Here is a 15,181-nt window from a genome sequence, read left to right on the forward strand (position 1 = left end):
GGAGAAAAAAGGAAAAATAATATTAAAATAAGAACAGATAAAGAAAATTAAAAATACCATTGAATCAAATAAAGGAGATGAAGGAAAGAAAAATAAAGAAGAAAGACAAAAAACAAACAAAGAAGAAAAAAAAACCCAAATAGAGGAGCCCTTGCTCTTATTGAATGTAAAAATGGGAGTTAGGAAAAGAACCAACCAAACAACTTAGCAAAAAACAAAACACATCAAAACAAAATTTGAAAAGCTCAAATAGCCTGATTTAAGCAACCTCAGCAACCAATGGAGGAAGGAAAGAAAAAAATTAACAACAACAACTACAAGAAGAAAAAAAAAGATACACACACACACAAACATACATATATATGACATAGCGATCAGACTTTAGTAGCAATATATTTATTTTGCAATATACTGCATGGACACCAGGTGGCGCTGTGAATTTAGGGGGATGGATAACACAGCTGTTAACCTCTCTCTGATTCCCAAGCTGAGACCTGTTTCCCAACTTAATTGTTTGTGGTGATTGCCAGATTACCTACTCAATAGTCAGACCCTGCCAGTTTGGAATCCCATAGCTGTCCAAAATTCTTCAGAGGCACGTCTCATAGTTTCCCCTGACAACAGTTCCTGTGGAGTGCAGGAGTCCCTGGGCCTGTCACGAGTGGAGGTCTGCTCCCAGCAGGCAGAACTCAGACTGCTGTGCCTTAGGCCCCCGGTAAGAGCCCTGGCCTCATGACCTTCTGGCAACCTTTACAACAATGGCCACCTCCTGTCTGCGTGAGTCTTACCAGTATGGATGTCACACCTGCTGCCACCTGCAGCAGAACCATTCCAGACAGCACTCCAATCTGGCCACTGAACACCACTTGGAAGTGCACAGTCCTCCGATCTTTCCATTCAATGCCTCGCTTTCCCCAAGAACCGAAAACTGCAAAAGGCTTCTTCCAGGGCGACTGGCCACTGCTGCCACCCCCACGGCCAGGGCGGGCTCACAGAAACTTGCATAGTGTGTCAGGTCTCCACAGCTCTTGCTGGCACATTGAATCCAGTAGTTCACCACCTTCTTGAAAATACCCCCAGCCACAATTTCACACAAATTCTCCATGCCAGGTATGATCCATCCCTTTCTCTCTCCCCAGTTGCTCCAGGAGAGCTCCTCTCAACATCTTTCCTGTCTGCCATCATGCTCTGCCTCCCAACTCAACTATTATGGAGCAACAAATTGTTTAGTTAACAAGACTTTGTGTATGGGTACATTTTCCTTTTGGAATTGATTTATAGTTTTATTCCAGCATGGTATAATTTCTATTTTAAAAAATTTTTTGAGACTTGAATTGTAGCCTAGGATGTGATAAATCTTGGAGAATGTTCCATGAATCGAATGGAATAATGTTCCATATATTCAGTAATCTTGGGGTGGAATGTTCTGTAGATGTCTATTAAGCCCATTTGTTCTAGAGTTCAGTCCAAAATTTCTTTGTTTAATTTCTGCTTGGGAGATCTGTCCAATTCTGTCAGTGGGGTGTTGAATCCCTGGTTATTATGGTGGTGGTGTTCATCAATTTATTTAGAGCAGGTAGAATAATTTGCTTAATAAATCTGAGAGCACCTAAATTTGGTATGTAGGTATTGAGGATTGCTATTTTTTTTTGTCAAATTTTTCACTTGACTAATATATAATGTCCATCTTTGTCTTCCTTTACTTTTGTTGCCTTAAGGTCAATGGTATGGGCATGGAGGATTATAAAGCCTGCTTTCTTTTGGTTTTCATTTGCATGGAAAATTGTTTTCCAACCTTTCATCCTGAGTCTGGATACGTCCTTGGAGGGGTGGGTTAAATGAGTTTTCTGAAGATAGCCGATATTTGGCTTGTATTTTTTTTTTCAATCCAATTAGCCACCCTGTGCCACTCTAGTGGAGAGTTTGAGCCATTCATGTTTATTTTATTTATTTATTTATTTTTGAGACAGAATCTTAAGCTGTCACCCTGGGTAGAGTGCTATGGCATCATAGCTCACAGCAACCTCAAATTCTTTGGTCTCAAGCTATCCTCTTGCCTCAGATTTTCTATTTTTAGTAGAGACAGGGTCTCATTTTTTATCAGTCTGGTCTCAAACTCCTGAGCTCAAGCAATCTACCTGCCTCAGCCTTCCAGTGTGCTAAGATTACAGGCATGAGCCACCACACTTGGCCGCCATTCATGTTTATTGACAGAATTGATAAGTGGTGTGGATTTCTGTTTCACCAGTTGTATGGGACTTTGTTGCTTTGTTTTATTGTGTGGGTCATTGAGGTATCTAGGCTTTGACCTTAATTTTACAGGTAGTTTTACGCTGGTGGGAGTTTATCATGCTGGTCTGTGTATAGAGTAGGTCTGAGTACTTCTATTTGATTTCTCCATTGAATGTGAAGCTTAGTTTTGTAGGACACAGAATCCTGGCCTGGCAGTTGTTCTGTTTAAGAATATTGAATAAGGAGGCCCACTCTCTTCTGGCTTGTAGGATTTCTGCCCAGAAGTCTGCTGTAACCTGATGAATTTATCCGTGTAGGTCAGGTGTTGCTTATGCCTAGCTGCTTGAAGAATTTTCTCTCATTTTGACTTTGGCAAGGTTAATTACAATGTGTCTAGGAGATACTCTTTTTGAATTGAATCTTTCTGGAGTTCAATGTCCATCTAATATCTGGATGTCTCTGTCTCTGGTGAAGTTTGGAAATTTTTCAATGATAATGCCTTCAACTAGAGCTTCTATGCTTTAAGGACTGTCCTCCTTTCTCTTTCTCAGAGATACCTATAACCTGTAGGTTTCTACACTTTGCAAAGTACCAGTCTCTTTAAGAGATCGCTTTCTTTTTATTCTTTTCTGCCTCTTTAAATGACTGGGTTAGCTGAAGAGCCTGTTTTCAAGGTCTGAGATTCTTTCTTCTCCATGGTTGAATCTATTACTAAGACTCTTTGCTGTGTTTTCTTGTTGTTGAGACAGAGTCTCACTCAGTCTCCCTGGGCTTGAGTGCTATGGTATCATAGCTCACAGCAATCTCAAATTCTTGGCCTCAAGTGATTCTCTGCCTCAGCCTCCCAAGTAGCTGGGACTACAGGTGCCCACCACAACGCCTGGCTTTCTTTTTTTTTTTTTTTTTAGAGATGTGGTCTTGTGCTGGCTCAGGCTGGTCTCAAACTTGTGAGCTTGGGTGATCCACCCGCCTGAGCTCATGAGTTTGAGACCAGCCTGAGCCAGCACAAGACCTCATCACAAGGCCTAGGATTACAGGTGTGAGCCACTGTACCCTGCCTTCTTTGCTGTGTTTTGAAACTCCCTGAATACCTCTTTCAATTCTTTATCATCCATTATATCCTAATTTTTTTCTGGTCCTTGGTGACTTTGTCTTTAATTCTGTTAATTTCTTGAGACATATTTTGGACTTCTTTTTGCTTATTTTCAACTTTCTCTTCTATTCCATTAATCTTATTTGCCATCCATATTCTGCACCTCATTTCTGTCATTCAACTATTTTCTGCAGTGTCTCCATTGGGGCCCCTTAGGGAGTTACTCTGTTCTGACTTTTCTGGGTGTGGAGGTTCTTCTGGGGTCTTCCTTCTGTGCATTCTTTCTTTTTGCTTGGGATTGCTTTGGCTATCCACATTCTTTTTGGTTCCATATGGATTCTAGAATATTTTTTCTAATTTTGTGAAAAAATTATGTTGGTATTTTGATAGAAATTTCATTCAGTCTGTAGACTGCTTTTGGGAGTACAGTCATTTTAACAGTATTGGTTTTTCTGATTGATGAACATGTTTTCCATTTGTTTGTGATATCTATGCTTTTCTTCTATCAGCAATTTATAATTCTTCTCATAGAAATTTTTTACTATCTTGGTTAAATTTATTCCTAGGTTCTTTTTAATGGTGATTGTAAATGGGATTGAGTTCTTGATTTTGTTCTCAGCTTGGTTGTTATCGGTATATAGAAATGCTACTGATTTTTGTATGTTGGTTTTATAATCTGAGACTTTGCTGAATTCATTTATCAAATCTAGGAATCTTTTGTAGGAGTCTTTAGGGTTTTCTAGGTATAAGGTTATTTCATCAGTGAACAGAGATAATTTGACTTTCTCTTTTTCAACTTGGATGCCCTTTATTTCTTTCTCTTTTGTGGTAGCTCTGGCTAAGACTTCCAGTACTATGCTAAGCAGAAGTGGTGACAGTAAACATTCTTGACTTATTACATTTCTTACTGAGAATACTTTCAACCTTCCCCCATTTGGTATGATGTTGGCTGTGGTTTTGTCATACATGGCTTTTATTATTTTGAGGTATGTTTCTTCTGTGCTGAGTTTTTTGAGAGTTTTTATCTTTAAGACATGCTGAATTTTATCAAATGCTTTTCCAGCATATATTGAGACGATTATATTGTTTTATTTCTAATTCTGTTTATGTGGTGAATTACATTTCTTGACTTTTCTGGTTAAACTATCCTTATACATTTTCAATGTTATTAATTAATGGAAATAGATTCCATCCTATGGATAGGAAGCATCAATATTGAAAGATTTAGTTCACAGAGTTTCTCAGGAAATTTAACTGAGTTTTCATATTTATGTGTAATAACAAATGGGCAAAGCATATCCGAAAAAAATATGGTGGTGGGACTTCCCAGCTTCTCCGCAGGCTGAGGCAGGAGGAATCCTGGAGCCCCGGAATCCGAGGTTGCAATTAGCTGTGACCACACCATGGCGCTCCACTGGGCGACACAGAGAGAGCCTGTCTCACAAACAAGGAAAGAAAACAATTAAAAAGTAAGAAAACGAAAACCAATAAAACCACAGGGAATACTTAAAATTCAGAGCACTGTTTACGTCTGGGGGGAGGCAGTTGGGCGTGAGGCAGTTGGCGAGAGCAGTAGTCATTTGGGGGGTTAGGCGTGAGTTACATGATCATGTTTCGTAATTCGCTCTGGCAACGCTTCACGCTTCTGTCCCCAGCGCCTGAGGAGACCAAAGGCGCAGAGGGAACTCGTGGCGCGTCCTCCTTGCTTTGCTCGGGCGCCCTCTGCTGGGCACAATGCGCCCAGGCCAGCCAAAACCCCAACCCCACCTGGACACAGATCTGCAGGCGGGGGAGAGTGTCACAACGCCCATGCCTTCTGCTTGGGGACACAGGGCTAGCCCTTTGGTCTCTTTGATGTTGTGTGTTGTCTGCGTTTGTTTTACTTGGAAAAGATTTTTGGCTTTTGTTAATCATTATTTTTAATGAAGTGCGGCATTGCATGTTAGTTCCTCGTCTACACAAATTTCTATTTTAAGTTCTCAACCCTTTTTACCACAAAAACAAGAGGAAACTTCTAGGGGAGAGTGCTCAAACCAACAGTTCCGAGCACATTTTCAACCTCATCCCTACTGACGCTGCCACCTGTGTGAAAGAACCAGGTTGGACACGGATTGAAGTACTACCTTGCAAGAGGTGGGCTAACCAGAGGTGCAGGAGAGCCCTGAGCCCCCTTTGCAACGGCTGCTTAGTAAGATTACACACAACAGGTGTGGAGAGTTAAAGTAATGACATAGCGGGGCTGCATGCATAAGGATTGCCACATGCTCTCTCCTCACATGTTCTTTCCCCCAAACCCCCATGAAGGAGCACCAAGCATCAATGTTTAACACCTGCTTACTAACAAGTGACAGATCTTATCTCCTTCTTGAACACTGAGTTACTTGGGGAATTGCCCCTAAGTCACAAAACATCTATAGGCTTGCCAGGAGACTATCCTGTTCTCAGCGTTTTCTTTTAATGGGATAAGAATCGGTAACTGTCCTTGCAAGCATGGTGTCCGTTCCTCTACACCAATGGTTCTCAACCTTCCTAATGCTGCAAGCCTTTAATACAGTTCTTGTGGGTCTTGACCCACAGGCTGAGAACCACTGCTATACACCCTACTCCACTCCCTTATTATCTGCAGCTCGTTGGGTGCCTTGGAAAATAGTATTCTTTTATATCTTACCTCTGTGGTCTAAGGATTGTGACTACTACTTGTCCTCTTAGAGAACTGCTGAGATACTTCACAATTCCTCCTTGTGGGTATAAAGGAAAGTTAGTCTCTATGTCAGCCTGACAGAAAAATTTTGCCACAAAAGAGAACTTGGCTCCATGTGTGTGTGTATCAAAGGAGCTCAGGATGGAAATTCTAGACGTGCTCCTCCTGCAGCCTCAGACTATGAAATCTGGGTCTACGTGTGGGGGATTTTACCATCCAGGAGCAGGAATCCATGAAAGACAAATAACATCAAAGGGACTGGTGAACATATATTTGAGGGTAAATAACCACTTGATAAGGTAGATGTGAATATTGATGCCATTGCTAAAAATTGATTTATAAAATAGAAGAAAAACATTTGAACAAATTTAAAAATAATATCCTGAAAGTAAAATTCTTGAGATTTGAGGTAGAGTGGTATATTGCATGGAAAGCAGAGAGGAAAAGAATGGTAAAGGTCTCTTTTTGTTCAGATCAGATGTTGACCAATTATTCTAAATACTCAATAACTATATGTCTAAATGTCCTTCCAAATTGAGGGATAACCACTAGTAGAATAACAATAGGCCATAAAGACTCCAAAATATTAAGGAAGAAAAGGGACAAACAGAATATGATCATTACAGCAAAACGCAGAGAAAGGAAATACACACATTATTATATATTATTATTATAATTTTTTTTTGCAGTTTTTGGCTGGGGCCAGGTTTGAACCCGCCACCCCTGGTGTATGGGGCCAGCAACTTACTCCTTTGAGCCATAGGTGCCGCCCATTATTATGTATTATTAAATATAAAGCAAATTTTCCAGTGATCATGACAAATATGACTGTTTAATTTTCCTATTAAAAGGAAAACCCCTTTGATTATGTAGAAGTTGTAAAATGTTTTTATTATTTTGTTATTATTTTTTAACCAAAACAGTTAACAGTTTTATTTTCACATTTCACAATACAAATGAAAACTGCCCTTTGTTTTTGTTCCACTTCTTCCCTTCAAAATTATTCTGTCTTTGATAGGAAGAGGGAGAAAGTCTTCCTTATCATGCTATTAAGAAAACACCTAGAGTCACAGTACCATGATCTCCTGGTGAAGCAGAACAGGTAGTATAAAACTGACATAAAGAGACCTCCCTTCTATCCTTATCTGTCTGGTCAAGCCATTCCAGGACAAGTGGGCACCATTCTGAGATGAGCAGGAAATCTCACCCCTGGGGGCTCAGGCATCACTGGCATGTGACCTCCCAAGGGTGGCCTCATTCTAGGAGCAGGTCCCACTGGCATCATCTCAGGAGGAGGAGGAACCATCATCAGCATCATAGAAGTGCCCCCGATATGGGGTGCTAGGAGTAGGGAGGTAGAATCATTGCCACTGCAGGAGGAGGAGCAGAGAATGGAGTAGGAGGTATTTTTCCTTGTTAAAATGTGTCTGTTGTTTTGTCAATCAGGCTCTGGGCCTGCTCTTCCATCCATTCCTGATAGCAGTCCTTCACATTATCTTTGTGCTTCCTACCACTACAGTGTGTCTTTCTCACAGATGGAAAGTCATGAGTGAGGTATGTATTGTAGTAGTCCCAATAAAACTGGAGATGTTCCCTCCAGGCCCTTGGCGGCTCTGTTGTTGTGAAATGTTTATAAGACACTTATCAAGAGCAAAATGACCTAGAGATACTTTAAATACTGGAATGAGCAAAGATAGACCAGGAAAGTACTATAACAAAACAAAACAAAAACACATGTAGCAACATTTATCAGAGAAGGCAAAAATATGTTTATAATAATAAAAGTGCAGTTAGAAGATAAATCACCAATTTTTAATATGTATTAAATATATCTAACTATATCTTTTAAATAAAGAAGAATTTAACAAAATGTGATTGTAGTGGGACAAATCAAGACACCTTCCTTAGAAATGGCAAGATCACATAGTTTTCTTAAAGACAAATTTTGAAAAGTAACAAACACAAAATATAGAATATATTTTATAATCTCTGGGGCAGGCTTGGGGGAGTCTGTTGAAACACTACCTAAATTCCAAAGACCATAATGGAAAGTTTGAAACTTTTAACTATATAAAAGTCTAATTTTTTTAAATGGGAAATCAAACAAGAGACTGGAAGAAATGATAAAACAGAAAAACAACTACTTTTTATTTGATATGCAAAGAGCACTAACATATAAGAAATATGTAAAAGCCCAATATAAAAGAGAAAATATATAAATAACTGGGCGGCGCCTGTGGCTCAGTGAGTAGGGCGCCGGCCCCATATACCGAGAGTGGCGGGTTCAAACCCAGCCCCGGCCAAACTGCAACAATAACAACAACAACAAAAAAAAATAGCCGGGCGTTGTGGCGGGCGCCTGTAGTCCCAGCTGCTCGGGAGGCTGAGGCAAGAGAATCGGGTAAGCCCAAGAGCTGGAGGTTGCTGTGAGCCGTGTGACGCCACGGCACTCTACCCGAGGGCGGTACAGTGAGACTCTGTCTCTACAAAAAAAAAAAAAAATATATATATATATATAAATAACTGTTTCAATAAAGAATAAATTCAAATAAATTATTAATAGATGAGAAGCTCCTATATCTCTTTATTCACCAGAGAAATTTAAATTAATGAGATATGATTTTCAGTAACTAATAGTAGCCGTTGTTGGAGAATATATGTAGAAATTGGCACTCCCATAGTACTGCAAGGATTTAAAGTGTTTCAGCCTTTTGGAGAAGCAAATTTATGTATCTGTTATATATATCTTCAGTCTGCATACCCAGTGATTTACCAGTTGCACTCCCATGAAACTAACAGAAATACATGACTGGACAAAGATGTCTACAAGGGCACCACTACAGCCCTATTTGTAATAGTAAAAGGTTGGGGAAAACTAGCTGTTCATCAACTCAAAGTATGCAAAGTAATTATGAAATATTCACAAAATGGAATATTATCCAGCCATCATAAAGAATGATAAAGAGTTATATATTCTGGCTTTCTAACAAATATGGATGTGATATGATTATTCCTAAGTGAATAAAGTAATTTAGTGATTACTGGAATCTATTTCTCTGAAAGGAAAAAGAATGTGTGTGTGTGTGTATATGTATGTGTATTTAATATATATATTTTTAAGTTTGAAAGAATACATAGAAAACTGTTAACCACAGCATTAACCACACGCTATTGATTGATAATCTAATCCACTCTTAATTTCCTCATCCTTTGAACACATTCACTTAGAAAGATGAAAAAGCTACTCACTTTCCAAATTCTCATGCAGATAGGAACACCCAAATTCTAACCAATAATTTTTAAATCTAAGATTTAAATCTCAGATGGGACAGGAAAGAGAAGCACTTCAAGAATGGCAAAGTAAGAACTTCTGAAAATCTCTTCCTCCAGAAGAGTATCAAGAAGACTAACAAAATTATCAAAATAAAGAAAAACAAGTAGAGCCCTAGAGACCTGTGTGACATTGTCAAGAATATCTACATACGCACAGTGAGAACCCCAGAGGGGAGACGAGAGATAGAAAGCCTCTATAAAACTTCCCAAATATAATGAAAAACATTCACCCACATCTCCAAAAGCTTAAAAACTCAAGTAGGAGAACCTGAAGGAGAGCCACACCTACTTACATCACAGTCAGACATCAAAAGACAAAGAATCTTGAAAGCAGCAAGAGCAAAATATGTCACCACACATGATCAATCCTCAGTAGGAAAGACAGTGGCCAGGAGGCAGTGGGAGGACACATTCAAAGTGCTGAAAGAACAACAGTGTCAACCAGCACTTCTGTATCTAGATGCTGTCCTGGAAAATGGAATTCTAGGTATTTTTGCTTATAGAAGGTAAGCCAATCTTTCCTAACAAACATGGTAGCAATGTCATCCATGCTGCCACTTTGTAAAAATCCTCTAAAAACAGGCAGAGATCTCAGTAACGGGTATTAGATGTACTCTCGGGATTGCTGGTGGCCCTGGCAACTCCAACTGGTTCCTGCCTCTCACTGTCCATCTTCCTCTTTGATTATTATCTGATAAGGTCACTAATTATGATTTTTTCTCATTCTCAGTTTCGAACCAGTAACCCGCTGCCTCATGTCTCGATTTATTAACCAGACAGTCACCCGAAAACAACTCCTCTTATCCTTGTCTTACTGGATACCAACCAGCTCAGACTGAGAAAGCCTGAGTTCCTGTAGATGCTACTCTCTTATAACATTCCCCTCCCCCTCTCATTCTCTTTACAGGCAGCCCACACAGCCCCTCCCCCCCACCCCACCCCGCAGGAAAAGAAATACCACACCCATTGTCCCACCTCATTATAATAGACAAAAAAACCTGGAATGATAGGATCAAACCCCACCCAAATAGGGTGGACCCACCTAAAAGAATTAACCCCCTACCCTCTCTCACTGGATGTCTCACCTAAGAAAGGTGAATGGGTTAACCCTCTACCTTACCCCATTGGATGTCGCATCTGGGAAAGGTAAATGGGCCAACCCCCACCCTTACAACAGATGCCCAACCCAAGAAAGGGAATGTCCTGACCCGTACCTTCCTGACCTTTAAAATCCCCATTTGCCATTACCCGTGGGTGGATTTCTTCCTGGTCTGGTTGGAGATCCTCCCCACCTGCACAAATAATTTTAAAAACAAAGCCATTTTAATTGCACAAACCAGGCCTCCATTTCCTTTTGTCTCAGGCCTTTCATCTTTGGCTCCATAACCTTTCACTCCTTAGAGTGAAGTTTTATACTACCTGTCAGTTTTACACTACCTGTTCTGCTTCACCAGGAGATCATGGTACTGAGACTCTAGGTGTTTTCTTAATAGCATGATAAGGAAGACTTTCTCACTCTTCCTTTCATCTTTGGCTCCATAACCTTTCACTCCTTAGAGACCTTACTACTCAGCTCTTTCAAAATTTCTTTCTTTTTTTTTTGTATTAAATCATAGCTGTGTACATTAATGCATTTATGGGGTACAATGTTCTGGTTTTATATACAATTTGAAATACAACAAACTGGTTAACATAGCCTTCACTTCACTTTCTTAATTATGGTGTTAAGACGTTTATACTCCACATTTAGTAGATTTGACATGTACCCTGGTAAAATGCACCATAGGTGTGGTCCCACCAATTACCCTCCCTCCACTCATCTGTTCCCTCCTTTTCCCTCCCCCTCCTCTTCCTATTTTTAGCCCATGCAGCAGGTAAGGAAGAAGAACTACTACACAAACTTTAGGTTACAGAAGCTTCTTGAGGCCAGTGGTCTCAGCTTACTCTCTTTTCATAAAATAATACATGGTTGGGCTTTCAAGAGGTGTTCAAACCATACTAATGTCATTGATATTCTTTGAATTTCCCTGGGGCTTTGGGGCTCTTAGTTATTTTTATTTTTGCACAATCTGATTGGAATGGTGGCTTGTGGATCAAAAGTTTTGCCTGACAAAACAGGAACTTTAGAAAGGAACTGGTCCCATTCCTGCAAGTGATAAAACTTTTTCTTCCATTCTTGAGTCCAGCCAATTCCCCTATGATTTACAGTATTCTAGGACATTGAGAAAGATAGCAACATTTCAATTATTTCTAAGGTTAGCATGATTTCCTATGCAAGAATCTAATAAAACACAAAAACTATAGCCTGATTTTATTTATGGGTACAGATGCAAAATTACTAAAAATATTCTTTTTTTTTTGCAGTTTTGGAATTTTTTATTAAAAAATTATAATATTTTACTAAAGATATTCTTAGCAAGTTGAATCCATTATCATGTTAAGAGTATCACAACATGAAAAAGTTTCTTGTGATGTGCAGCTAAAAGAATATTTTTATATGAGACAATGTTTTCATCTAACAGATCTAAGGAGAAAAACTATAGGAATGTCTCCATCAAAAAGATATTTAATTAACTTTCATCCCTGCTAAACACTGTTAGTTAACTAGATAAAGAAGAAAATTGTCCCAATGTGACTGCCACTTTTCCATCACAGCAGATGTGATGGAAACCTAAAGAAGATGCACAGTAAGAACCCTAGAGGGGAGTTCTGATGCCAGCCACAGGCATGACAATCACCCTATCACTTCAATTATTTAACCTTGTCCTAGAAGGAACAAGAAATTGAATAGATAAGAAAACAAATAAAAGCCCTTACTTCTGAAAAGAAGTATACAGAAATGTCCTTATTCTCAAAAGATGTGTTCCTTCATTTAGCATTGGAGGTTGACAGGGCATCCAACAATGTTATGGACAGAGGTGACAGACCACACCTGAATCCCTGGAGGCTCTGACTCTTCAGGGGGTGGGGCAACCTGGGGGGCAGAGGATGCTCCCCTGAGCTCATCATTGTGGCCATTTGCAGTCAGTGGGAGCCACAGGCCTGCTCTGCCTTCCACCATGACACTTCCTATACTCAGCCTACCACAGCCAAGGCTTAAATTGTAGCTTAAGGGGAGCTAACTCAGCCCTCTCAACAGCAGGAGAAAGTGTCAGCAAGCAGGAAACTCATGGGCCCTGGTGAGTGTCTGCCCCAGGCAGGCCTGGATGGGCCCAGGACAGAACAGGGTGCAGGGGTCCAAACAGTCCAGTCTCCACCCTGGGCAATTGGCCCTGCCAGCCCACACTGGCCACTGGAAAAGAAAGACAGGATCAGTGGGTATGCTGACCCCATCCACAAGCCAGTCAGGTATACATTGCAGGTTCTCACCTTAAGGGGTGCAAAAAAACAGAGGAGACCAAAGGCCCCTGAAGTTCCTGCTGGAGGTCCATACCCCTTCCCGGGCCAGGAGCTCACAATCAGACATCAGTGACGCAGCTGCTGCTTTCAGTGCAGAACAGCCAGCAACTTGCCCATGTTGCTAATAAACTGTTGAAAGAAAAATTGGGTTAGAATGCAGTGTATAGTATATGGACTCATTTTCATATAAATAAAAGTATAGAAGAGCGTAACTCAAAATCCAAAAGTGATTTGGTTGGATCGTAAGTAATTGATTTTTATTTTCTTCATTTTTATCATATTTTCTATTATATTATGCATAAAGAATAGGGTCAGAGGAGATCAAACTCTCACTCTTCGCTGATGATATGATCCTATACCTGGACAATCCCAAGGACTCAACTTCAAAACTCTTAGAAGTGATCAAGGAATACAGCAGCATCTCAGGGTACAAAATCAATACTTGCAAGTCAGTTTTTATATACGCCAACAATAGTCAAGCTGAAAAAACAATCAAGAGACTCCATTCCTTTTACAATAGTGCCAAAGAAGATGAAATATCTGGGAATTTACCTAACTAAGGATGTGAAAGACCTCTATAAAGAAAACTATGAAACTCTGAGAAAAGAAATAGCTGAAGATGTTAACAAATGGAAAAGCATACCGTGCTCATGGCTGGGTAGAATCAACATTGTTAAAATGTCCATACTACCCAAACCAATCTATAGATTTAATGCAATCCCTATTAAAGCACCATTGCCATACTTTAAAGAACTTGAATAAATAGTACTTTGTTTTATATGGAATCAGAAAAAACCTCAAATAGCAAATACATTACTCAGAAATAAGTACAAATGAGGTATTACATTACTGGACTTCAGGCTATACTATAAATCTGTAGTGATCAAAATGGCATGCTACTGGCACAAAAACAGAGAGGTAGATGTATGGAACAGAATAGAGAACCAAGAGATAAACCCAGCTGCTCATCATCATTTGATCTTCGACAAGCCTATCAAAAATATTCAGTGGAGGAAAGACTTCCTATTTAACAAATGGTGCTTGGTGAACTGGCTAGCGACCTGTAGAAGACTGAAACTGGATCCCTACCTTTCACCATTAACAAAAATTGATTCTCACTGGATAAAAGATTTAAACTTGAGACATGAAACTATAAAAATATTAGAAGAATATGCAGGGAAAACACTTGAAGAAATTGGCCTGGGAGAATATTTTATGAGGAGCCCTCCCCCACCCCAGGCAATTGAAGCAACAACAAAAATCCATTACTGGGATCTGATCAAACTAAAAAGTTTCTGCATAGTCAAGAGCACAGTAAGTAAAGCAAACAGACAACTTTCAGAATGGGAGATTTTTGCAGGTTATGCTTCTGACAAAAGTCTGATAACTAGAATCTACAGAGAACTCAAACTAATCAATAAGAAAAGAATAAATAACCTCATTTCTATGTGGGCAAGAGACTTGAACAGAAAATTCTCTGATGAAGACAGGTGCATGGCCTACAAACACATGAAAAAATGCTCATCATCCTTAATCATCAGAGAAATGCAAATCAAAACCACTTTGAGATATCATCTAACTCTAGTAAGATTAACCCACATCACAAAATCCCCAAACTACAGATGGCGTGGATGTGGAGAGAAGGGAACACTTCTACGCTGCTGGTGGGAATGCAAGCTAATATGACCTTTTTGGAAAGAAGTTTGGAGAACACTCAAGGAACTAAAAGTAGACCTACTGTTTGATCCTGCAATTCCTCTAATAGGTATATACCCAGATGATCAAAAATTATTTCATAACAAAACATTTGCGTTAGAATGTTTATTGCAGCCCAATTCATAATAGCCAAGATATGGAAACAGCTCAAGTGTCCATTGACCCACGAATAGATTAACAAATTCTGGATATGTATACCATGGAATACTATGCAGCCATAAAAAATATGGAGACTTCACATCTTTTATGTTTACCTGGATGGAGCTGGAACATATTCTTCTTAGTAAAGTATCTCAAGAATGGGAAAAAAAAGTATCCAATGCACTCAATACTACTATGAAATTAATATATAACCACCTACACACTCATACAAATGGCAAAACATAACTATAGTCCAGAAAGTAGAAGGGAAAAGGAGAGAGAGGGGAGAGGAGGGGAAACATGGGAGGAGAGAGGGTATTTGGGGGGACCTCACCTAATGTGCATGATGCAATGGTACATTTCAAAACTATTAAGAAATGAGTATAATTGTGATGGATGTGTTACTTAGTTCAATGTAAACATGTCACATTGTATATTGAAGCAGTACCCTGAACCCCATAAATGCATCAATGTACAAAGTTATGATTAATAAAAATTTAAAAAACCAAAACAAAAAAAAACAAAAAAATATACATAAAGATGCATTATTTATATAAAAGTATAAA

Source organism: Nycticebus coucang, chromosome 3 (assembly GCF_027406575.1).
Source record: "Nycticebus coucang isolate mNycCou1 chromosome 3, mNycCou1.pri, whole genome shotgun sequence".
Classification (NCBI taxonomy): domain Eukaryota; kingdom Metazoa; phylum Chordata; class Mammalia; order Primates; family Lorisidae; genus Nycticebus; species Nycticebus coucang.